At 48.8% G+C, this 22,500-nt stretch overlaps 1 protein-coding gene across 1 annotated transcript in view; it reads right to left on the bottom strand.

The window, feature by feature from the left end:
* Nucleotides 1-22,500, bottom strand: part of LOC147022502 (contactin-associated protein-like 5) — a 774,700-nt gene that overhangs the window by 82,341 nt on the left and 669,859 nt on the right. The gene's annotated exons all lie outside the window — the stretch shown is intronic.

The following is a 22,500-nucleotide window of genomic DNA, read 5'->3' as shown; positions in this document are numbered from 1 at the left end:
ACATCTCATAATGAAAGTTAAGAAATTCAAAAGCAGAAATTGTAGTGGATCAGGTTCAAAACAAGAAATCCTGAGCAAGTGGCAATATATCCTCACATTATTCAATTGAATGAGCTGTTAGCAAGTGTTTTAGTGTTTTAAATCAGTTGTCAATGTAAGGTTGTGTCAAAGGATCACTATTTGTGTATTTCAAGGATGTTTAGAAAGCGAGGGGGAAAAAAACCCAGGTGGCTAGGATTATATAACCAATTGACCCCTCTCACACTCCTCGAGCAGAAGAAGCTGCATAAAGCAGACAGAAAGCTGTCTGCTGATTTGCCAATCAAATTGGCAAATTTGCCAAGCGAATATTGAAACTATCGCTGATTTGCCAATCAGCAATGAAATTGGTCTAGTGGCTGAGGGGGCGTATCGCATTGAGATTCTCATGTGTGTACAATGTGTGAACGTTTTTATAGTTGTTGAGGAACTTTGGGAAGGGTTCGAAACATCATAGCACTTAACTTGAGTAGGTCTTCTTGAGTTGCTTTATGCAGCTTTTTCGGCAAGAGGAGTGTGGGAGGGGTCAAATATATATATATATATATATATACATATATATATATATACATATATATATATATATATATATATATACATATATATATATACATATATATATATACATATATATATATACATATATATATATATATATATATATATATACATATATATATATATATATATACACACACACACACACACACACACACACACACACACACACACACACACACACACACACACACACACACACACACACACGGGGCTGCAAAAGTAGGTATACAGTAAGGATTATACCAGTATTACAATCGTGGTGCTAGGATTCATTTAATACTATAATTCATTTAATTCAACAAATCATTATTACCATTTCTAATATTTTTATTTTCGTAACTGTTTCTTAAATACATCTTTTATTTTCAGGTAAAGTTTTGTTTTTCATTACTGTACACCTACTTTCGCAGCTATATATATATATATATATATATATATATATATATATATATATATATATATATATATATATATATATATATATATATATATATATATATATATATATATATATATATATACATATATATATATATATATATATATATATATATATATATACATATATATATATACATATACATATATATACATATACATATATATACATATACATATATATATATATATATATATATATATATATATATATATATATATATATATATATATATATATATATTGTTGTGAATTCGCGCCCGCCGGCGTGCGAGCGGCACGTAACTCGAATCGCGGCACGTCGCCCACCGGACGGACAATTCCGTCGTGACCCTCTCGGACTAACGCCGGGAACTAGTCACGGGTGGGCCTTTCGGCCTCACCATGATCGTGCCAATCGGCCCCCTGCGTGGGATAGGGTTGTTCGCCAAATTCGACCTACCTGAGTACCCACACGGAGGGTAGACCGGGCGATCGCACCTCGCCGCAGGTCGACTTCGGACATGGGCCACTTTAAGCGACCCGTTCCGTACTATCGGGATAACTGAGCGGTGTTATCGTCAACCTCGACGGTTCCGATTAATTATCGGGCGTATTTAGCCCACTATGAACCCTTTACGTGAAGTAAGATGGAGATTCAATTAAAGAAAAGACGAAGCGAAACGGGAAAAACAGTTCAACATAAGGCACATTTATTCCACGGCACACGGATAGCACACATATACAATTACAACAATTATGCACCAAAAGCAATTGCAAAAGAAGAAACACAACAATGCAGAGATACCACCGACGACGCGAGCACACGGCAACACTTACACAGTTTTACTTTACAGACGGCGCCGACAACACATATACTCAAAAGCAAAAGGAAAGGGCCACCTTCAACGACAAGGGGGCAGACGTGGTCTGTAGGCGCGAGACCGGGCGGAGCCTACCCGTCTTGTGATGAGCCGCAAATATGGCGGCGGTGCCCCAACTCCGCGCTCCTCCGCGGGTTTCGTTGGCACTGCTTGGAATGGGGTGGGAACGGGGCCCCCTTTCCGCACTATCTCAGCGCGGGGGGGGGGGGGACAGGGGAGAATTGTTGAGGCTCTGGGGAAAGAGGATAGCTGGCTGGCTTGGGTCCCACGACGGGCGACTCCACTGCGACCTCAACCGCGCTCCCGGCTTCCCCTCTCTGCAGCTCTCCGACAGACTCCGAACCCCGACAGACTCCGACTCTCCTCCAGACCCGTCTTGACTGCTGCTGCCACACTCCGCCGCCGCCACACCTCTCCAACTCGCCCGAGCCCAAAAACTCCGACTGCCTCCAACTGCTTCCGACCCAAAAACTCCTGACTGAATTCGCCCCGCGCTCGGCGCTTTATAGTACGGCAGGAGAACCCATATGCAAATTTCCGGATCAGGATGAGCTCGGGGGCGGAGCCACGCTCGCCCATTGGACGGAGGAAAAGTGGGCGTGAACCTCCCCTGATCCTCCAATTTGCATATATCGATTCTACTCCGACGCGCTTGGAGGCGGGGCCAAATCGCCCCGCGCTTGCTGATAGGACGGATCAGAAGTGGGCGTGTATCATTCCTGATCCGACTTTCCCTCGGAAAGGCCGCTTTTTGCACCCGCGGCTCAGCGCGCGTCCCGCACGAGGCCAGGACAGTCTGACGCTCGGCGTTCACAAGTGGTGCGGGAATGGCCGCAGAAGGAGAAGTGAAGGTGGTGGAGGGTCTAAAGTGGTGGTCCCTGGCCACGGTGACGCTTGGAATGGTGGTGATGCGATGATTGCGAGAGCGAGTTGTGAAGGTAAAGGTCGTGGCTGTTGGCGTTGTTGTTGTTGTGAAGCGGCGTTGCGGTTGGTGGTTGTTGTGTGATGGCGGTTGAGACGTAGTTGGTTCAAAATAAAGACAGAACAGAAAAACGGCTATCTTAAAGGGTCGCATCTTAAAGGGTCACACGGACGACTTAAATAAAATTGCCGGCGCTATAACATACATGCCGGGGGCGCACTCATATGTACAGTACAATACATCTTAACCTTAACTTACAAATTTTACACGAAACCATGGCCCAGGATCAATGGACTCTGCAAAAAGAAAGCAGTTAGCAGGGAGCCAGGCTGCTCACATGCAGTCTCTGGCTCAAACAATGCAGGTGACAGGGAACGTGGCCGGCTGCTCACACGCAGTCCAAGGCCTTCCCTTTTGAACTGAACGCAGTGAACCAGAACGGTGCATGGGCTGCACAAACGCAGTCTCCGTGCCAGCTCAAGTGGCACACGCAATGAGCACAATGGATGGATGGATGGATGGATGGATTAATGGATGGACGCAAACACGGTGCACGGGCCGCCACTGCAGGCCCGTGTTGTAGCTGCCAACAGGACAGTTCTTGCAGCTTGCAAACTGTTGCTTTGATCCTGGCGCACATGGAAATGAACAGGGGGGGGGGGCAAAGCAAAATTGAACGGGGGCTGGTGAACATGGGCAGTGGGCATGGCATGGCAAGAGCAGCAGGCAAACAGCCTGCAGAACAGGGCACAGGGCCGCTGCAGGCAAACACAGCCAGCAGATGAACTGGCCGGCACAGGCCTTGAAGTAAACAGCTGCTGACGATCCAGCCGGCACAGGCCTTGCCGCAAAACAACAGCTGCCGATGAAGTGGGCCGGCACAGGCCTTGCAGCAACGCAGCCAGCAGATGAAGCTGGCCAGCCTTTGCCGTTCAGTGGAGGTTGGTGGAGGGAGTGCGGTGGTGCTGGCCACTCGGAAGGCAGGCTCGGACCTACCCTACGGTCTCCCTCCCAACCTATCGCCTTTGCCTGTCACTGTCTATAGTCTATACCCATTCCCTTAATTTGTCAAACCCCAATTTAGCCCCAACTTATTTTTTGGTTGTTTTTATTTTTACTTCCCCACTATAATTCGTCTCCTAACCCCCTTTATCATCCTTGTTCGGCTAACCTATCCTGTCACCTGGCCTACTCCCAACCCCTACGTTCCCTTCCCGGAGGGGAATAAGGGAGAGCTAGCATCCTGTGTCGAGGCCCGACTCAAGCCTCAGGATGGCCTCCCCAGACTTCAGCGATCTATAACACAAAGTGGGTCCAGCGGCCCACAACGAGAGCGAGGGGATGGATGGTGCGGAGGGGTACATCTCCGAATCTACCCTATCCATTTAACTGTTAAACTACCCCGGGGCTTTCAACAAGCGCCTCACGCTTAAACTATTGGTTCTAACAACCCAGATTCCCGTCGCCTGCGTTGGTGTCCTCACTATTTTGGGCCTCGCCCCCCAATTTTCTTTCCGTGCCCTCACACGGTCTCATGGCTGGGACGCGTGGCTCCCTTTGGCAGGCACGACCCTCTGCCGAATCTCCAGCTATGGCACCCCCGGGCACTACACTGCCTCCGAGCCTACCAGCTCCCCATGGCACCTCCCCTGAAACGCACACGTGGCAGGCTGGCTTCCTGGGCCCCTTTCTGAGGGTCACCCGTGCCCACAACACTGCCCACGCGGCTAATGGCGCCCCGGGCCCCCGCACCAAGCGGGCGCACCCGTGCCCACAACGCTATCCCGGCCCCCCATGGGCCCTTGGCCTACTACGGCCGACTAGCCTGGTGCCCGGGGTACCCACTCAGCGATACTCAACTTTCGCAGCCACGCTCCCAGCCCGTCAACAGGGCTCCTGCACCCCTCCAAATGGGTATAGAGCCTACTTTCCCACCAACAACAAAACGACCTCCATTTTGTAAATTTGACTCACCCCCTAACTCACTCTACACTGACCCTGGGGTCCCTTGGGCGGGAGTCACTCCTCCCCTCAATCACTCATCGCACCATGCATTCCACATTCGCTCCATACACACAGACCCGCTGGCCTCACTCACTCACCAAGCACATGCTTCCACTTCACTCACCAACTCTTCAACACACACACCGCTGAACTCTGCCATCCTGCTAACTACATCCCCTAACTAACTCGTGCTCCCAAGTCGTCCCTAAACCTATAGCACATTCCATTTAACACTACGTAGCTCAACTACGTCCCCTCTACACATCCACAGTCTGTCACTGTCCTCAAATAATCCCATAAATCAATTTCCCAACCTAAATCTCATCTAAATCCCTCTACCTAACCATTCCACGGGGCCCATGAGGACTTACCCCTGCCCCATGGAGCTGGTCTAACGAAGCTAACCCTTCCCCCGAACTAGTGTCATCCTGTGCCCGGGTAAGGGGGTCTTCCACCCCTTGCCCGAGAATCCTGTTCACCTTTGGCAGGCACGACTGCCTCCGGGGCAGGCATGACCCCTCCGGGGTCAGGTCAGGTTCGATCTGTGACCTGCTACAGGTACCATGTAAACCTGTACTAACCTGTTCCATGGTCGGGTTGTCGGCGACTAAACCGTCTCCCCCACCAGGTTTTCTGGTGAGGAGGGTGTTTGGATATGGACACCCAGCAGGATTAAAAACAAAACCTGTCAAAGTGCGGAGGAGCTCCTTGTGAGCCAACGGCCATCCATATCTAGTGCCCAACTGTGTCTGCGGACGTCCTCCTGCAGTTGGGTCACTTCTTATTAGGAGGTTGGTGGCAGGATTTGCACTCCGGCCACCGCAAAACCCTTCATTCCGCAAAACGCAAAAATGCAAAAAAATCTGAAAACCCACTCCGTGGGAGTACCTCCTGTGCAGCTTCCCTTCGCAGGGCAGCTCACCGGATGACGGGATTGGGGCAAAGCCTTCGGGACCCCCAATCTTTGATAGGAGGGAAACCACGGGGTAACATCCCTGGGTCAGATTGCGGGAGAGTGTGTCGGAGTGGTGCTGAGGTGTTGTCCACCAGACGGCGGTCTCCTTGGGTTAACCTGAGGCGGTCCCTTCGGGTGGGTGCCTGGAATGTCCTATCCCTAAGAGAGGATGATCACCTGTCTCTGTTATCATCTGAGCTCAAGCGTTTGGACATCGGGATTGCAGCTCTCTCTGAGGTTCGGAGACCGGATTGCGGCGAGATAATGGTGGGTGGTTACACCTACTATTGGTCTGGTCGCTCTGATGGTTACCATACCCAAGGAGTTGCTGCAGCTGTGTCCAATAAGCTGACCCCAATGATAATTGAGGTAACACCGGTCAACGAGCGTATTATGAGATTAAGGATTCGTCACTCCTTAGGTGTCATTTCCCTGGTCTCTGTTTATGCTCCGACTGAGGCGAGTGATCTTACCGTGAAGGATGCATTCTACGCCACACTCGAGTCTGTGGTTGATCAGTGCCCCAGACGAGATACACTTCTAGTCTTGGGGGATTTCAATGCACCGACTGGAACTGATAGGGACGGTTATGAGGTGTGTGTTGGTCCCCATGGGTCAGGAACTATGAACCAGAATGGCACTAAGTTCCTTGACTTTGCAAGAAGTCATGGACTTAGGGTGGCTGGTTCATGGTTTCAGCGCCCACAAGCTCATCGCTGGACTTGGTATTCCAACGCTGGCGGTGTGGCAAAGGAGATTGACCATGTCCTCATTGACGGTCGTTGGAGGATGATCCAGAACTGCAGGGTCTACCGGAGTGCTCAGTTCCTCAATACTGACCACAGGCTTGTTGTAGCAACTCGAAAGCTGCACCTTAAATCCTGGAGAATGGTACCATCCCAGCCGAGGCTGAATGTTGCCAAGCTCAGGGATGAGAGAGTAGCTGAGGAGTTTGCGAACAGGCTGAGTGGACACTTGGGGGGTCTGGGTGCTTTGGGGGGTCCTGAAGAGTTGTGCAGCGCCTTCAAGACCACCATCCTTGATGTTGCCGGTGGATGCCTTGGAGCTCACCGCAGGGCAAAGAAGAATTTTGTCTCTCAAGGGACACTGGATACCATTGACCAGAGTCGCAGGGCCAGGCTGAATGGCAGAGCTGAGCTGTTCAGGGAGCTGAGGCGTAAAACTGTACGTGCACTGAGGGTGGACAAGGAGGCCTATGTGCGAGGAATCTGTGAAGGGGTAGAGCATCACCTGTGGACAGGTGATTCTCGTCCCGCTTACAGGGGAATTCGCGCATTACGTTCATCCAAGCCCATCCCTCGGAGCACTACAGTTCGAGCAGAGAGTGGTAGGCTCTTGACAGAGGAGTCTGAAGTGAAGGCCCGCTGGGCCGGTTACTTTGAGCGGTTGTACCAGGCTGATCCCCCAACTGTCGAGTTGGACGTCAAGGGTGTTACAATCCCTGTTGCTGACCCTCGAATCAACTGTGGTCCACCTACGCTTGTGGAAACACGGGCTGCGGTGAACCAGTTGAAACGGGGCAAAGCTCCAGGGATCTGTGGCATCCATGCCGAACTTCTCAAGGCTGGTGGAAATGCTGCACTCAAGGCTGTTGCATGCAGTTTTGTGCTCTGCCTGGAACACAGGCATCATCCCAACTGACTGGAAGAGGGGCCTTGTTGTCCCTCTCTGGAAAGGGAAGGGTGATCGCCAAGACTGCAACAACTACCGAGGGGTGACGCTGCTCTCAGTGCCGGGCAAGGTCTTTGCTCGGATAATTCTCGATAGGGTTCGCCACCATCTGCTTGAGCACCAGCGTCCAGAGCAGTCAGGCTTTACACCAAAGAGGTCAACGATTGACCGTATCCTTGCACTTCGTGGCCTCACCGAACGTAGACGAGAGTTTCGGCAGGGGCTGCTTGCAGCCTATGTTGATCTCTGTAAAGCGTTCGATTCAGTGAATTGGGATGTCCTCTGGAGGATTCTTGGTCTTCGTGGGGTGCCACCAAAACTGATCGATCTGATGTCTGAACTCTACTCTGGTACTGAGAGTGCTGTGAAGTGTGGTGGTACCATCTCTGACTTATTTCCAGTTGTTACTGGAGTTTGTCAGGGATGTGTACTTGCCCCCACACTTTTCAGCACTTGTATGGACTGGATTCTAGGGAGGATGTCGGAGAGATCAAGTTGCGGTGCGTCATTTGGGAATGTCAAGATCTCGGACCTTGACTTTGCAGATGATGCAGTCATCTTTGCGGAGACTTTAGACATCCTCTTGGGGGCCCTCGAGGTGCTGAATGAGGAGTCGGAGCCGTTGGGATTACGGGTTTCTTGGGTCAAAACTAAGATCCAGGCTTTCGGTGACATCTTGGATGCTGCTGTCCTGTCTGTGTCTGTTTGTGGTGAGGATGTTGAGGTTGTGGAGAGATTCACTTACCTTGGCAGTGATATTCATGTCTCTGCTGGCTGCGAGTCAGAGGTCAATAGACGTCTGGGTCGGGCCTGGGGAGTCATGGATTCACTGGATCATGGGGTGTGGCGCTGCCGGTACCTGTGCGGGAGGACGAAAGTCCGAGTCTTCAGGTCCTTGGTACTTCCAGTCTTGCTCTATGGGTGCGAGACTTGGACTCTGACCAAGGATCTGAGACGGAGACTTAATTCCTTTGGTACCAGGTCTCTTCGGAGAATCCTTGGCTATCGCTGGTCGGATTTTGTGTCCAACGAGCGGTTGCTGAGAGAGACTCGGATGAGATTTGTTACCTGCATAGTCCGTGAGAGTCAGTTGCGGCTGTATGGACATGTGGCTCGTTTTCCTGACTCTGATCCTGCTCACCAGATTCTCTCAGCGAGGGAGTCTCATGAGTGGAGGAGGCCAGTGGGTCGACCACATACCTCATGGTTGCAACAGGTTGACCATCATCTCAAGGAGATGGGGATGGGCCTGGCATCTGCCTGGGGGATGGCCAGACATGCTCCCATACCTGACCTGACCTGTTCACCCGAAAGCGAGGCTTGCTGCTTTTTTTTTTCCACATGCGCAGCACCAGCGCGGCAACTCACAGCTCGCGCACTTTGCACCTGCCCGTGACGTCATGCAGCTGCACGTGTACCTCGTCCCTCCTTGGACGGTACCATCCGGCAGGGATACCCCTCCTGCCAGATTCCAACCCCACGTGCAGCCATGACGTCACTGTGCGCATAAAAAAAAACACAAGCCCCACGTCTCGAGGGGTTCCCCACGCGAACACATGTGCTCTGCCCGTTGGAGCCGAACACACCCGCCCGCGTGGAGAACCCATCCGGTCCAAATTCGTTATCCTGCCGAAACTTTGTCCGTCCGCGGGATCGGCAAATCCACCGCGTGCGTTTCTGGACCGGGACTTCACTCCCACAAGCGAGCACGTGGGGGCCTCGTGCGTTGCACAGCACGGACCGCAAGCTCGCTGCTGGGTGAACCCGGCGCGGTCCCCGAAACAGCTACAGCCGCTACTCGGCTTTTGTCCCTCTGTCGCCGTTGTTGTCTACATTCCAACCACGCACACCTGCGTGCCACGACACTCATACACCACTCCATCACATTCACATTCACACCGGGAGACGCGGCTGCATGCTCACACATGCCCACCGACATCTCCCTTACACACAGCGACCTTGCACACACTGTATCCCTCACACTCGGCCGCTCACTCACTCGTGCCATTACCCTTGCACACGTGGTGACACTCGCCCACAGTGTCTCACTTACACACGGCGTGCTGGGGAGCACGCCCTTCGGCACACTCACCACCACACCACTCACACACGGGGTCGCTTCCACACACGGGGGCGAACTCACACCTTGCACCACACAGACTGGGACAACCACACTGGGGATTCGTGTCCCCACAAGGGTCTCCGGGGCCTCTATACCCCCCAAGCTTTCCGTGCACCTGTCCACAGCACCCGTCCCCTCAACCTCACAAAGCACGACCGAACCCACCTGGTCGTGACTCGCTTCAAGGGGGCATACTCCCTCCCCTCGTTCCTGGAGAAGGCCATCCAGCTGCTCGCACTGGGTCTCCACCCAGTCCGCCAGCTCCCCCTCATGGTCCTCCACTACCTCCGTGTGTGTGTACGTCTCTAACCTTGTCATTATCATGCAGTCTCTCTATTTTTTCTGTCTCCCGTGTCTCTATACATTTTCTCTCCTTGTTCCTTATTTCTGTCTCTTCCTGGTTCCTTTTTCCTTCCCATTTGAGTCGTTCTTTCTCTCTGAGCCCCATGAGCTGTTCGTTCTCCCTCCGGAGCTCCTCAATCTCCGTTGACTCCAATCTCGCTCTCCGTTTTAGTTGTTCAATTTCACACTCATATAGTTGTTGTTTTCTCTCCCACTGTTCCTCCTGTTCTTTGTTTTCCAATCTCATTGTTTCTTTCAATTGGCTCATTTCCTTCCTGTGTTTCATTCGCTGTTCTCTCACTACTCTTCCTCGTTTCCTCTCCTGTCCTTCCTTCTCCAGTTTCATGGTTTTCTTCATTTGGTTCATCTCCATTTTGTGTTTCATTCGCTGCTGTCTCATTACTCTTCCTTGTATCCTCTCCTATCTTTCCTTATCCAGTTTCATGGTTTTCTTCATTTGGTTAATCTCCTTTTTGTGTTTCATTCGCTGCTGTCTCATTACTCTTCCTTGTTTCCTCTCCTGTCTTTCCTTATCCAGTTTCATGGTTTTCTTCATTCGGTTCATCTCCATTTTGTGTTTCATTCGCTGTTCTTTGTCTATCTCCTCGTACTCCAGCCTCAGCTTTTTTTTCAATTGGTCAACCTCAGATTCATGTTCTTTATGTTTTCTATTCCATTGTTCCTCTCGTTCTTCCCTCTCCAATCTCGTTGTGTCCTTCAATCTCCTGATTTCTCCTTCCTGCTTCATTCCTTGCTCCTTTACTTTCTCCTCCTATTCAAACCTATTTTTTTTCCTTTTGTCGTTCAGTTTCAAATTCATACTCTTTCAGTTTTATATTCCACTGTCTCTCTTGTTCCTCGTTCTGCAATCTCATCGTTTCTTTCAACTGACATCTTTCTTTCTCCTGTCTCATTCCTTGTTCTTTCAGTACTCTTTCTTGTTCCTCATTCTTTAGTCTGGCCTTCGCTTCCAGCTGTTCGATCTGCACAGTGTGGTTTCTTAAAGTTTCATTTTCCGTTCTCTTCCTTTCCTCTTTTAACACTCTCAGTTCGTTTTGTAGTTCCCTCTCTTTGTTCTGGTGTTTCCGTAACTCAGCAGCTATTTTTTCTAATTCCGTCCTCATCTCCGCACACTCAGACTTTGCTTTGGCTTCTAATTGTTCAATCTGTACAGTGTGGTTCCTTAACGTTTCATTCTCTGCTGTTGTTCTTTCTTCTCTCACCATCCTCAACTCGTTTTGTAATTCCGTCTCTTTGTTTTGGTGTTTCTGTAACTCAGAAGCTTTCTTTTCCAATTCCGTTCTCAATTTGCGTGCTTCTTCACTCATTTCATCTCTTCTTTCCACCGCTTCCCTCCTCAATTCGTCCCTTTTTTTACTGTATTCATTTAGTTTTTTCTGCCATTCCTTTCCCATTCTTATCTCCCCTTCCAGGATTTCTCTTTTAAACTGGCTTGCCCTTACCTCTCGCTTCAGTAGTTCCAATTCCCCATCTTGTTTGCGTTTTTCCTTTTCGAGCTTTGTTTTCCTTTCTCCTTCCTCCCTCAATTCTCCCTGCAGTTCTTTGAACTGTTCTGACTTTTCCAGCAATTCCTCTCTCCTTTCCTCCAGCTGTCTCTCTCCTCTTTTTATCTTCCATTCTAGGCTTTCTCTTTCCTGATTGCCTGTTCTTATCTCTTCCTTCAATTGTTCCAACTCCCCATCGTGTTCACATTTTTTCTCTTCCAACTGTATTTCCCTCACTCTCCCCTCCAGTTCTTTGAACCGCCTTGCTTCCTACAATAATTTTTCCATTAATTGTTTTACTTCCAAGTCGTGCTCCTTTTGTTTCTTTTCGAGCTCGGTTTTCCATTCTTCCTCCCATTGTTTCCTTTCCTGGGAGATACCAATCTGCTGTTCCTCGATTCTTTTGTTCAGTTTGCTCTTCGCATATTCCAACTGACGGGTATAAAACACTACCAAATTCTTTTTCCCACATAGTTCGTCGACTCTATTGGCCAAGTCATGTTTTTGCCACAGAATTCGTTCCAGTAAATCGTCCAATCGCTGTGTCCCCCCGTACACGTAATTTTTCTGAAGCTCGTCGGCGTGCCGTTGCGACTCGTCCACTCCACTTTGCACCTCCTCGATATATTCTTCATTACGCTTCACCTTTTCCAAGACATCCCCCAATTGTGCCTGAAGCCTGCCAATGCTCGCATAGTCATCCTGCCACGCCTGCCATGGCACATGCCGTGACCACGTGCCTTGAACCGGTGACTGGGAGCTCACGCCTCGTGCTGTGCCATTAATATCAGCCCGCTCCGTGCTGCGCTGAGGTGCGATCGCGCTGCCATTGTGCGACTCCGTTTGCCGGCAAAGTTCGTGCTCAAGCCGCTCCCACTGACCACAGTTAGTGGTGGGGTTATAATTATAAAAAGAACCGACCTGGGCCATGGATCCTACATTACTACACATACCTAATACCCCCGGCTCCCGCTCGCCTTGAGACTCCATCTTATTTCTCGTAAGGGGTTAATTTGAATCGCTCGTAATTTGGAGGGAATCGGGGGTCGCTCCTCTCACCCCTGGACCGATTCCCGTGAATTTAGCTGGAGACAGGAGAGCCCGTTTTCCCGCTCTCCGACACCAGTGCCGCGAGGAGGGGGATGGGTTTGTGTCCCACGACCTGACACCAGTGTTGCGAATTCGCGCCCGCCGGCGTGCGAGCGGCCACGTAACTCGAATCGCGGCACGTCGCCCACCGGACGGACAATTCCGTCGTGACCCTCTCGGACTAACGCCGGGAACTAGTCACGGGTGGGCCTTTCGGCCTCACCACGATCGTGCCAATCGGCCCCCCGCATGGGATAGGGTTGTTCGCCAAATTCGACCTACTTAAGTACCCACACGGAGGGTAGACCGGGCGATCGCACCTCGCCGCAGGTCGACTTCGGACACAGGCCACTTTAAGCGACCCGTTCCGTACTATCGGGATAACCGAGCGGTGTTATCGTCAACCTCGACGGTTCCGATTAATTATCGGGCATATTTAGCCCATGACCAACCCTTTATGTGAAGTAAGATGGAGATTCAATTAAAGAAAAGACGAAGCGAAACGGGAAAAACAGTTCAACATAAGGCACATTTTATCCGCGGCACACGGATAGCACACATATACAATTACAACAATTATGCACCAAAAGCAATTGCAAAAGAAGAAACACAACAATGCAGAGATACTACCGACTACGCGAGCACACGGCAACACTTACACAGTTTTACTTTACAGACGGCGCCGACAACACATATACTCAAAAGCAAAAGGAAAGGGCCACCCTCAACGACAAGGGGGCAGACGTGGTTTGTGGGCGCGAGACCGGGCGGAGCCTACCCATCTTGCGATGAGTCACAAATACGGCGGCGGTGCCCCAACTCCGCGCTCCTCCGCGGGTTTCGTTGGCACTGCTTGGAATGGGGTGGGAACGGGGCCCCCTTTCCGCCCTATCTCAGCGTGGGGGGGGGAAACAGGGGGGATTTGTTGATGCTCTGAGGAAAGAGGATAGCTGGCTGGCTTGGGTCCCGCGACGAGCGACTCCACTGCGACCTCGACCGCGCTCCCGGCTTCCCCTCTCTGCAGCTCCCCGACAGACTCCGACTCTCCTCCAGACCCGTCTTGATTGCTGCTGCCACACTCCGCCGCCACCACACCTCTCCAACTCGCCCGAGCCCAAAAACTCCGACTGCCTCCAACTGCTTCCGACCCAAAAACTCCTGACTGAATTCGCCCCGCGCTCGGCGCTTTATAGTACGGCAGGAGAACCCATATGCAAATTTCCGGATCAGGATGAGCTCGGGGGCAGAGCCACGCTTGCCCATTGGACGGAGGAAAAGTGGGCGTGAACCTCCCCTGATCCTCCAATTTGCATATATCGATTCTACTCCGACGCGCCTGGAGGCGGGGCCAAATTGCCCCGCGCTTGCTGATAGGACGGATCAGAAGTGGGCGTGTATCATTCCTGATCCGACTTTTCCTCGGAAAGGCCGCTTTTTGCACCCGCGGCTCAGTGCGCGTCCCGCACGAGGCCAGGACAGCCTGACGCTCGGCGTTCACAAGTGGTGCGGGAATGGCCGCAGAAGGAGAAGTGAAGGTGGTGGAGGGTCTAAAGTGGCGGTCCCTGGCCACGGTGACGCTTGGAATGGTGGTGATGCGATGATTACGAGAGCGAGTTGTGAAGGTAAAGGTCGTGTCTGTTGGCGTTGTTGTTGTGAAGCGGCGTTGCGGTTGGTGGTTGTTGTGTGATGGCGGTTGAGACGTGGTTGGTTCAAAATAAAGACAGAACAGAAAAACGGCTATCTTAAAGGGTCGCAGCCCGAATGAATCACATTTATTCCCTCTAAACAATGGGTTTGGGGCTAACTACACATGTACTTACAGAGATATCTCACCTACGGGACCTGAATGGTGGTTTGCGAATTTCCTCAACCACAATATATATATATATATATATATATATATATATATATATATATATATATATATATATATATATATATATATATATATATATATATATATATATATATTGTTAAGAATTTTAGAATCCGGTCTGATGAATGCATCCACACATCCAGGTCCTCAGATAGTTATTTCCTTGAATGTGATGCATTGAGAAGGGTAAAGGATAGATCCCCTCTCTTATGGGAAGCTTTTTTTTTTCTTTACGACAGACACATTCACACACATTTCTTTCACGAGCTCTGAAGCCTGCCCTTATATTTCCTCATCAATAATCTTTCACTTGCTCTGAAGCTCGCCCTTATATTTCCTCATCAATAATCTTTCACTTGCTCTGAAGCTCGCCCTTATATTTCCTCAGAAAATATATTTTACGAGCTCGGGGGCCCGCCCTTATATTTCCTCAGCAGCATTCTTTCGCGAGCTCTGACGCCCACCTTTTTTGAGAGCCCACGGGTCGTCATGGTAACCGTGCCCCAGTGGGGTGGGGTGAGCTTGGGGTGGACGGCACCCTGTGGAGAGGGCCCGTCCTCGTTTTTCCTCAGGAACATTCCTTCGCGAGCTCCGACGCCCGCCTATTTTGAGAGCGCACAAGTCATCGTGGTAACCGTGCCCCAGTGGGGTGAAGTGAGCTTTGGGTGGACGCACCTCGTAGAGACGCCCGGAAGATATAAAAAGACATTCTGTGAGGAGAGGCGTTCTGTGAGGAGAGACGTTTGGAGAGGAAAAGGCGAAAGAGGGAGGTTCTGAAGCGAGTGAGATGTTCTGAAGAGAAAGAGATGCGTTCTGAAGAAGAAATAGATACGTTCTGAGATAATAAAAAGCGTGAACGAAAGAGGTACGAGAGAGAAGCGAGCAAGAAGTGGGTGTAGGCATGCAAAAGAGGAGAAGGAAGCGCGCGTGTGGGTGTCTGGCCAGTGCCAACAGCGAGACGGTTCGTCCTGCCCAGAGCTTCGGCAAACGAGCGTATGGACTGGCGTTCAAGGCTGCCCCGTGAGAGGCTGTACGACAAAGCTGGGTGCTGGCAACGGACGTGACACGCACGCACGCATTTCAGAACGTGTTTGCTTCACGGACGACTTTCTGGTAAGCGAGACGATTTTCTCCCCCTCCCCTCCCCCTGAATGATCCGTTGGGTACCCTTGTCTGTGTTTTGCTGTAAATAAGTCAACCGCCGTTAAACTTCTGCTCTGTCTCTTTCCTGGCATTTTGATTGATTTTGCTTTGAAATTCTTTATTTCCCTCAGCAAATAAAAAGTTCTTTTAATTAATTTATTTTATTATTAATAAATTATTTGTTGATTTCCAACCTGTCCGTGTTTGTCCTTCCCTTCATTGGTCTAGCATTGTTCGAACCGAGATAGACTGGGAGGTAATTACCACAGATTTGACCAAAAAATAGTCTGTACGCACCAGCGGTTAAAACGCTCGGCCGCCCAAGTTAAAATCTAATCAGATAACATTGGTGCTTTGCCGAGGGTGTGCTCCTCGCTCAGGTAACCACATGACCTCCAGTTAAATGGAATAATTAGACGGCGGACATTGGAACTCATGGTTGACTGGGTGGCGTTCGTGGTTTTAAAACAACCCACCGTATCATAACGTCAATTGTGAGCGGTGGCCCAGGTCCGGCTCTACCGAGGACAACCGGGGATTAATCCCCTTGAGTGACAAGCTGGTGTCTCGGTACCGATCACCGCAACAATATATATACATGTATCCTGTCCGGGGGAGGGGGGGTTAAGATAACCCTGACATGGACGGATAGTCAAACAATTTCGCTTGGAGGCCAACAGCTGAGCTTCTGGGAGACTATGGCGTGCACGGGATGGGAGGCGGTGAAGCACGTATCAGACGCATTCACCACGACGGAGGACAACAGTTTGTACTCGAACCCACAACACATAGACAGACACAAGCAATCTCAATTGGGGTTTAATGGACATAAATTAAGTGTTTATAAGAGTAATGAATGAAAGTGTATTGATGAAAATAAATCAAAGCATGAGGTAATGAAATGTGAGGTTATTTGCAGCCTAAAGCAGAGGCGCCTCAATACACAGTACAAAAAATGGACAAGGAGAAAAGACAAACAAAAGAAAAATCCCTCCTTTATTCTCGCACTTAGCTTCATCCAAAGATGATCCTTTTTGAATGTGGCGTCGTCGAAATCATGAAGTCCCTGCATGGGAAACCACACCCGAAAATGGCGCCAAGCCGCTCTCTGGGTGGGAATGTCTGTGAGGTATTCACGTGGCTGTATTCAACACTGGGGCTCAGAAACTGCCATGCAGCTTCTTTTCACGAGTGAATATGCCGACCGTTCCTCTCTTGCACCAGGTCCATTCACCACCCACGATCATCCACCTTCCTCGACCATACGACGAGACAATTTCTGAGGCTCCGTGATGAAGCCATGAGGAACGCTGTTCTTCCCTCCTCAGAGATGCACATGCTTTGCGACTCAGGCGAACAGTAATGGCTAGCGTCTTGCTCCAACATGCGGGAAAATTCACAAAGCACGACCACGAGAATCATGTAGCCTTCTTCGGTGTGTTGAGGAGAAGCAACCGTAATGCCCTTCTCTTCCAACCATCATCTCTACACCCAACTCTCCTCTCCCCCGAACCTTCTGACGTTTCTTAGCATGATTTGTTAGTTGTCATTACTGGAGGCAGGATGTTTTGCCTGCTTGGAAGGTTCGGCTCAGTTGTTGTTGATTTAAGGACGTGATTCCTTTTTATTGCCGGTCTTTTAAATGTAAGAAAAGGTGACAGGTGCAATCACACACTGGAAGAAATTGGCCTTAATCCCTTCCAAATTAACACAGCACCGCCTCTCGTGTGGTGACACGTAACTTAAGGTGACAGTTTCCCTACTTAAATTACATTGAAATAGATGTATTCTGCTCGTTCACGGACCAAGCTACTCTATACAATCCTACCTTTACAATGAAATTCCTCCATCTACTCTACAAATATTGTTGCGAATTTGGAAGCTTACTGCACACAACAGCCAGGTCCTATAGATCAGCTATATCAGTAAGTATGTGTTTCTAGTAAGGGTCCAGTCCTATGTTTAATGGGTGATTAATTGTACGTGCGCTGTGAGTTATCTTAGAGTTAGGATTTTTACATTTTATAACAACTACTACGACATCCACGACAACAACAACGCCCATCTTCGCTTCTTTACCATCGGCCTTTCCCACGCGCGTGCGCGTCAGCACGTATGTGGTTGGAGTCCAATGTGCCAGGCGGGGTTTCTTTGGACGTTGGCGTCTTGGATTTCGCTCCAAATACGGACATGGCGCCCCTCTGAGCCAATTGGAGGGGTCCGAGCACGTCTGCTGCCTCTCGGCAAATGGGGAGCCAACGCAACATATTGCTGCTCAACTTCATGATCGAGGGGTGGAGACATGAGCACCCCCCCCGCCCCCAACAAATCTCGGACGGCCGGGAGATCACCCGACACGCCTGTCCAATGAGGAGGGAATGACACGAGATGGATCCCTCCCACCTGTCAAGAACAATGGATAATTGTGTGGGGACGCCCCGCTGAGAGAGTCTTCCGGCCGTGAATCACCTGCCTGCGAGCCGGAGGAGAATCGCTTGCCTGCCTGCCTAGCTGACTCGCTTTGCCTGCCTCGTCACCTGTTTTGCCGGTGGAGTGTGCCAGCACCTGACGCTACCCTCCATACCTGGTGCTTGGAGCGGCATTGTGCTGCGGGTTCGAGACCCGCCGGGCCAGATTGTCGAGAACCGCACAAAGCGGGAAGGTCCAAGCCAGATTCTTACCTCCAGCTCACCTTCCTTCCGAGCTGGGGGTATCAATAAAGGCCGCGGCCATCATTTCTTTTTGGGGGATGTGTGTCTGTGTGTGGGCCCGTCTTTTAAATAGAAACGTTTAAGTGCCGTGTGTGTAAATTGCATTCCTTTTCTTCGGTTAACTCTGCCTTCTTGCATGCTCCGCTGCCCCATTATAAATAAATATCCTTTTTGTTAAATGTTCCAGCTCGTTTCTGTGTTTCTTTCATTGGCTTGGCATGGTGTGTATTGAGAAATAGCAAGGCTGTAAATTGTTCATTTGGACCGACGGGCCTTGGTAACTTCCGCTCGGGTTGCACACGGTTCGGGCACGGTAACGGCTCGTTCCGCTCGAGGTCCGTCGAGGGTGTAAATTCCCCGGTAGCTTTGCCCGCGTGGGTAATTTGGTATTTTGAAGTTTGTCAATTGACCCTACCGCACGCGGTCGAATTATTGGCGATTCATGGTCCTGTAAGGGACCCGTGCCTTTCGGACTTATTCAAAAGGCACGACCTCAATTCCGGTGTGTTCGGTGGAGCCGACTCTACTGCTCCCTCTCGCGGTCGTGCTCGCCACCGATACCCGGCCCCGCAACAATATAACATGTATATATATATATATATATATATATATATATATGTATATATATATATATATATATATATATATATATATTCTGTTATGGCAAAAATATTGGCACCCTTGCACTCTTTTGAAATAATGCACAATTTCTTCCATAAAATTGTTGAAATTATAAAATGTTTTGGTATCTACAGATGTATTTCTTTGTTTTGCAGTGGATCAAAACAAAAAAAGCTGAAGAAATGAAAGAAATTTTAGCTTATTCCGCACAGTAATCCTAAAATGCCCTGGACAATATTATTGGCACCTTTTAGAAGTTGTAAGAAATAATTAGATTTCAAGCAGATGATTCTCCTTTACTTTAGAATTGAACTCACCTGTAGTGAGATGCAGCTGCCTGCAATATAAAAATCACTCAATTAACCAGTTTGAAGAGAGAAAAGGAGTCATTCTGCTGTTTTCTGTCACTGTGTGTACCACAATGAGCATGAGAAAAGAAAGAAAACTGGAGAATTGTTTGAGGAGATCAGACACAAGATTGTTGCCAAGCATGGACAATCTCAAGGTGACAAGTCCATCTCCAGAGACCTTGATGTTCCTGTGTCCACCGTACACAATGTTATCAGGAAGTTTAAGGCCCATGGCACTGTAGCCAACCTCCCTGGATGTGGCCGCAAGAGAAACCTTGATCGAAGATTGCAGTGAAGGATTGTTCAAATGGTGGAGAAAGCACCTCAATCAACTGCCAAACAGATTCAAGCTGACCTTCAGACACAAGGTACAACAGTTTCAACTTGCATCATCCATCACCAACTCAATGAAAGGGGGTTCTATGGTAGGAGACACAGGAGGACGCCACTGCTGAGAGAGACATCAGAAAGCCCGACTGGAGTTTGCTAAAACACACGTGAACAAGCCAAAATCCTTCTGGGGAAATGTCCTGCGGGCAGATGAGATCAAATTAGAGCTTTTTGATAAAGCACATCATTTCTATGTTTACAGAAAACAAAATGAAGCCTTCAAAGGAAAGAACACCTTCCCCACAGTCAAACATGGAGGAGGTTCAGTGATGTTTTAGGGTTGCTGTGCTGCCTCTGACACTGGATGCCTTGAATGTGTGCATGGCATCATGAAATCAGGAGATTACCAAGGAGGTATTTTGGAGTGCAATGTTCAACCCAGTGTCAGAAAGCTGGGTCTCCGACCCCTCTTGCAGCAGGACAATGACCCCAAGCACACTTCAAAAAGCACCCAGGAATGGTTCAAGACAAAGTGCTGGACTGTTCTGAAGCGGCCAGCAATGGGACAAGATCAAAATCCCATTGAACACCTGTTGGGAGATATGAAAACAGCAGTTGAGAGAAGGCACCCTTCAAATTTGGGAGAACTGGAGCAGTTTGCACAAAAAGAATGGGCCAAACTGCCAGTAGAGAGGTGTCGGAAGCTCATTCATGGCTAAAGGAAGCGCTTGACTGCAGTCATTTTGTCGAAAGGCTGTGATATCAAATATTGAGTCAAGGGTATCAATAATTTTGTCAATTCGTTGTATTTTCTGATTTAAAAGGATATATTGAATTCTGAATTAAACACAAAGGTTCTGTAATTTGAACAGAGAAATAAGGAATTGTGGAGACAAAATACTTTTGTCAATTTCAACTTATTTTTAGAGAAAATTGTGAGTTAGTTGAATGAGGTGCAAGGGTGCCAATATTTTTGGCCATGACCGTGCAATATATGTATACATATATATTTATATATATATATATATATATATATATATATATATATATATATATATATATATATATATATATATATATGCAGCGTCTGTCATGTGTTATGTTGTGTTGTCACTGAACTACTTCCTCAAACTTTTGTGAAATCGTACCAAAATTCTGGGCTGCACCAACCTATCCCATGTGTATGCCCGAAGGCTATTTGTTTTGAAATTTGTTGAAAAAAACAAACAAACAACAATTTTTTCAAATTTAAATCTTCAACTAAAATTGCTTATAAAAATGTATTATCACGAATATTACAAATACATTTTAAAAATAAATGTTGGAACTCTGCTTAGGCCGAGGTCACATTTGCTCTACGGCGAGGATACGGCGGCTGTACACCCTCTGAATTAACAGAAACGTGCGGCGGCCGCAGAGAAACTAAGGTGGCCTCAGGGAGGCCCTACGCCGTTTGGCTATATTTTACAGGCCGCAGGGGCGCCATGGAATTATAGGACGGAGTTATAACTTTTTTCATTTCTACGTTCGCCGTAGCAATTCGACAAAGCCAAGCTATGATGGAGATGTGTTCCACATTGACTGTACGTAGGGCATACGGTGGGCTTGCGTTATTCGTGCGGCTGCCGTAAGCTCTTCTCAATGAAAAATGAATTTTCCCAACCCCCAAAATTTACAGTGGCCGCACTATTTCCACAGTCACCGTAAGGTGGCCTTGCGGTCTGTGTGACTACCTGCGGGCAATGCAGGGTCGATGCACGGTTCCCCTACGTCTGCCGTGCACCTACGTACGGCCTCCATGGCAGTCTGCGTCGACCGTGCGTCCACCGATAGAGATCGGCGTATAGGTGTTTGCCTATACCAGTATTTCTCAACCGGGGTTCCCCGGAACCCTAGGGTTCTGCAAGAGGTCGCTCGGGGTTCCGCGAGTAACAGTAATAAATAGGCTAATGTATTTTTGAGTAGTTTTTGTTGATTTAATATTCGTAATTTTACTATACACGTACGGCATATTGTTGGAAACTCCTTGGTTATTATAATAGAGGCTTCAACCTCTAATATTATTTACAATTATAACAACCATAGGGAATGTGATATTATAACAACCATAACAACCATGAAGCGCGATGGACGCCTGGAATAAAGACTCGTCATTGAACATGGCACACGGCCTGTACATGATGACGTCACCACTGATCATGTGGTCTGTCTGTGTCATTGCCAATAAATTTGACAAAAAGGGGGTCATTTTTTCCTCAAACCAGGTATCCGAAAAAAATATTATATTTACCACGTGAACTACGATAAAAATATAAAAGAGCTAGATATTAATATTGGTATATAATAATTTTTATGCAGGGGTTCCCTGAGACATGAAAACTATTTCAAGGGTTCCACAAGGGTAAAAAGGTTGAGAAACGCTGGTCTATACAGTGGTGCCCCCAGAATCCCAATTTAATTCGTTCCAGGAGGCTGTTCGGATTGCAAAAAGTTCGGATTCCAAAAATATTTTCCCAATAAGAAATAATGGAGTGAATTAATACGTTCGTGGACCCAAAGAAAACCCACTTTCAAGACACTTTAAACTGAAATTCCCCATGTTTAAGGTAAAATAAGATGAGTAAATGACCTTCGGTGGCGGTGTATTGTATGTAAACTGGTACAATCACCAATCCAAAGGTCCACACAGGCTCGAGCTCCGGCCTGGGTTCCGGTCGCTTGCGCACTCTGAAATTGAAAATTCTATGGCCGCCACAGCGACGCCCTAAGGTCACCGTGCGACATCAAATCAAAAACCGTACGGCACCCCCACGTTTTCGGTCTCCACGATTTCTAAATACGCCGTGCGGCTACCCGAAAAATAAAAACATATGTGACTGCTGCATTGTGTGACCGTGGAAATACTGCGGCCGCAGTACAATTGCTAGTGGCCGTAGA

The sequence above is a fragment of the Eptatretus burgeri genome, chromosome 8 (genome assembly GCF_056783735.1).
Source record: "Eptatretus burgeri isolate ZD-2024b chromosome 8, Ebu_testis_v1, whole genome shotgun sequence".
In the NCBI taxonomy this organism is placed as follows: Eukaryota; Metazoa; Chordata; class Myxini; order Myxiniformes; family Myxinidae; genus Eptatretus; species Eptatretus burgeri.
Note: the sequence above shows the minus strand (reverse complement) of the source record. Positions and strands in the feature narration are given on the sequence as shown.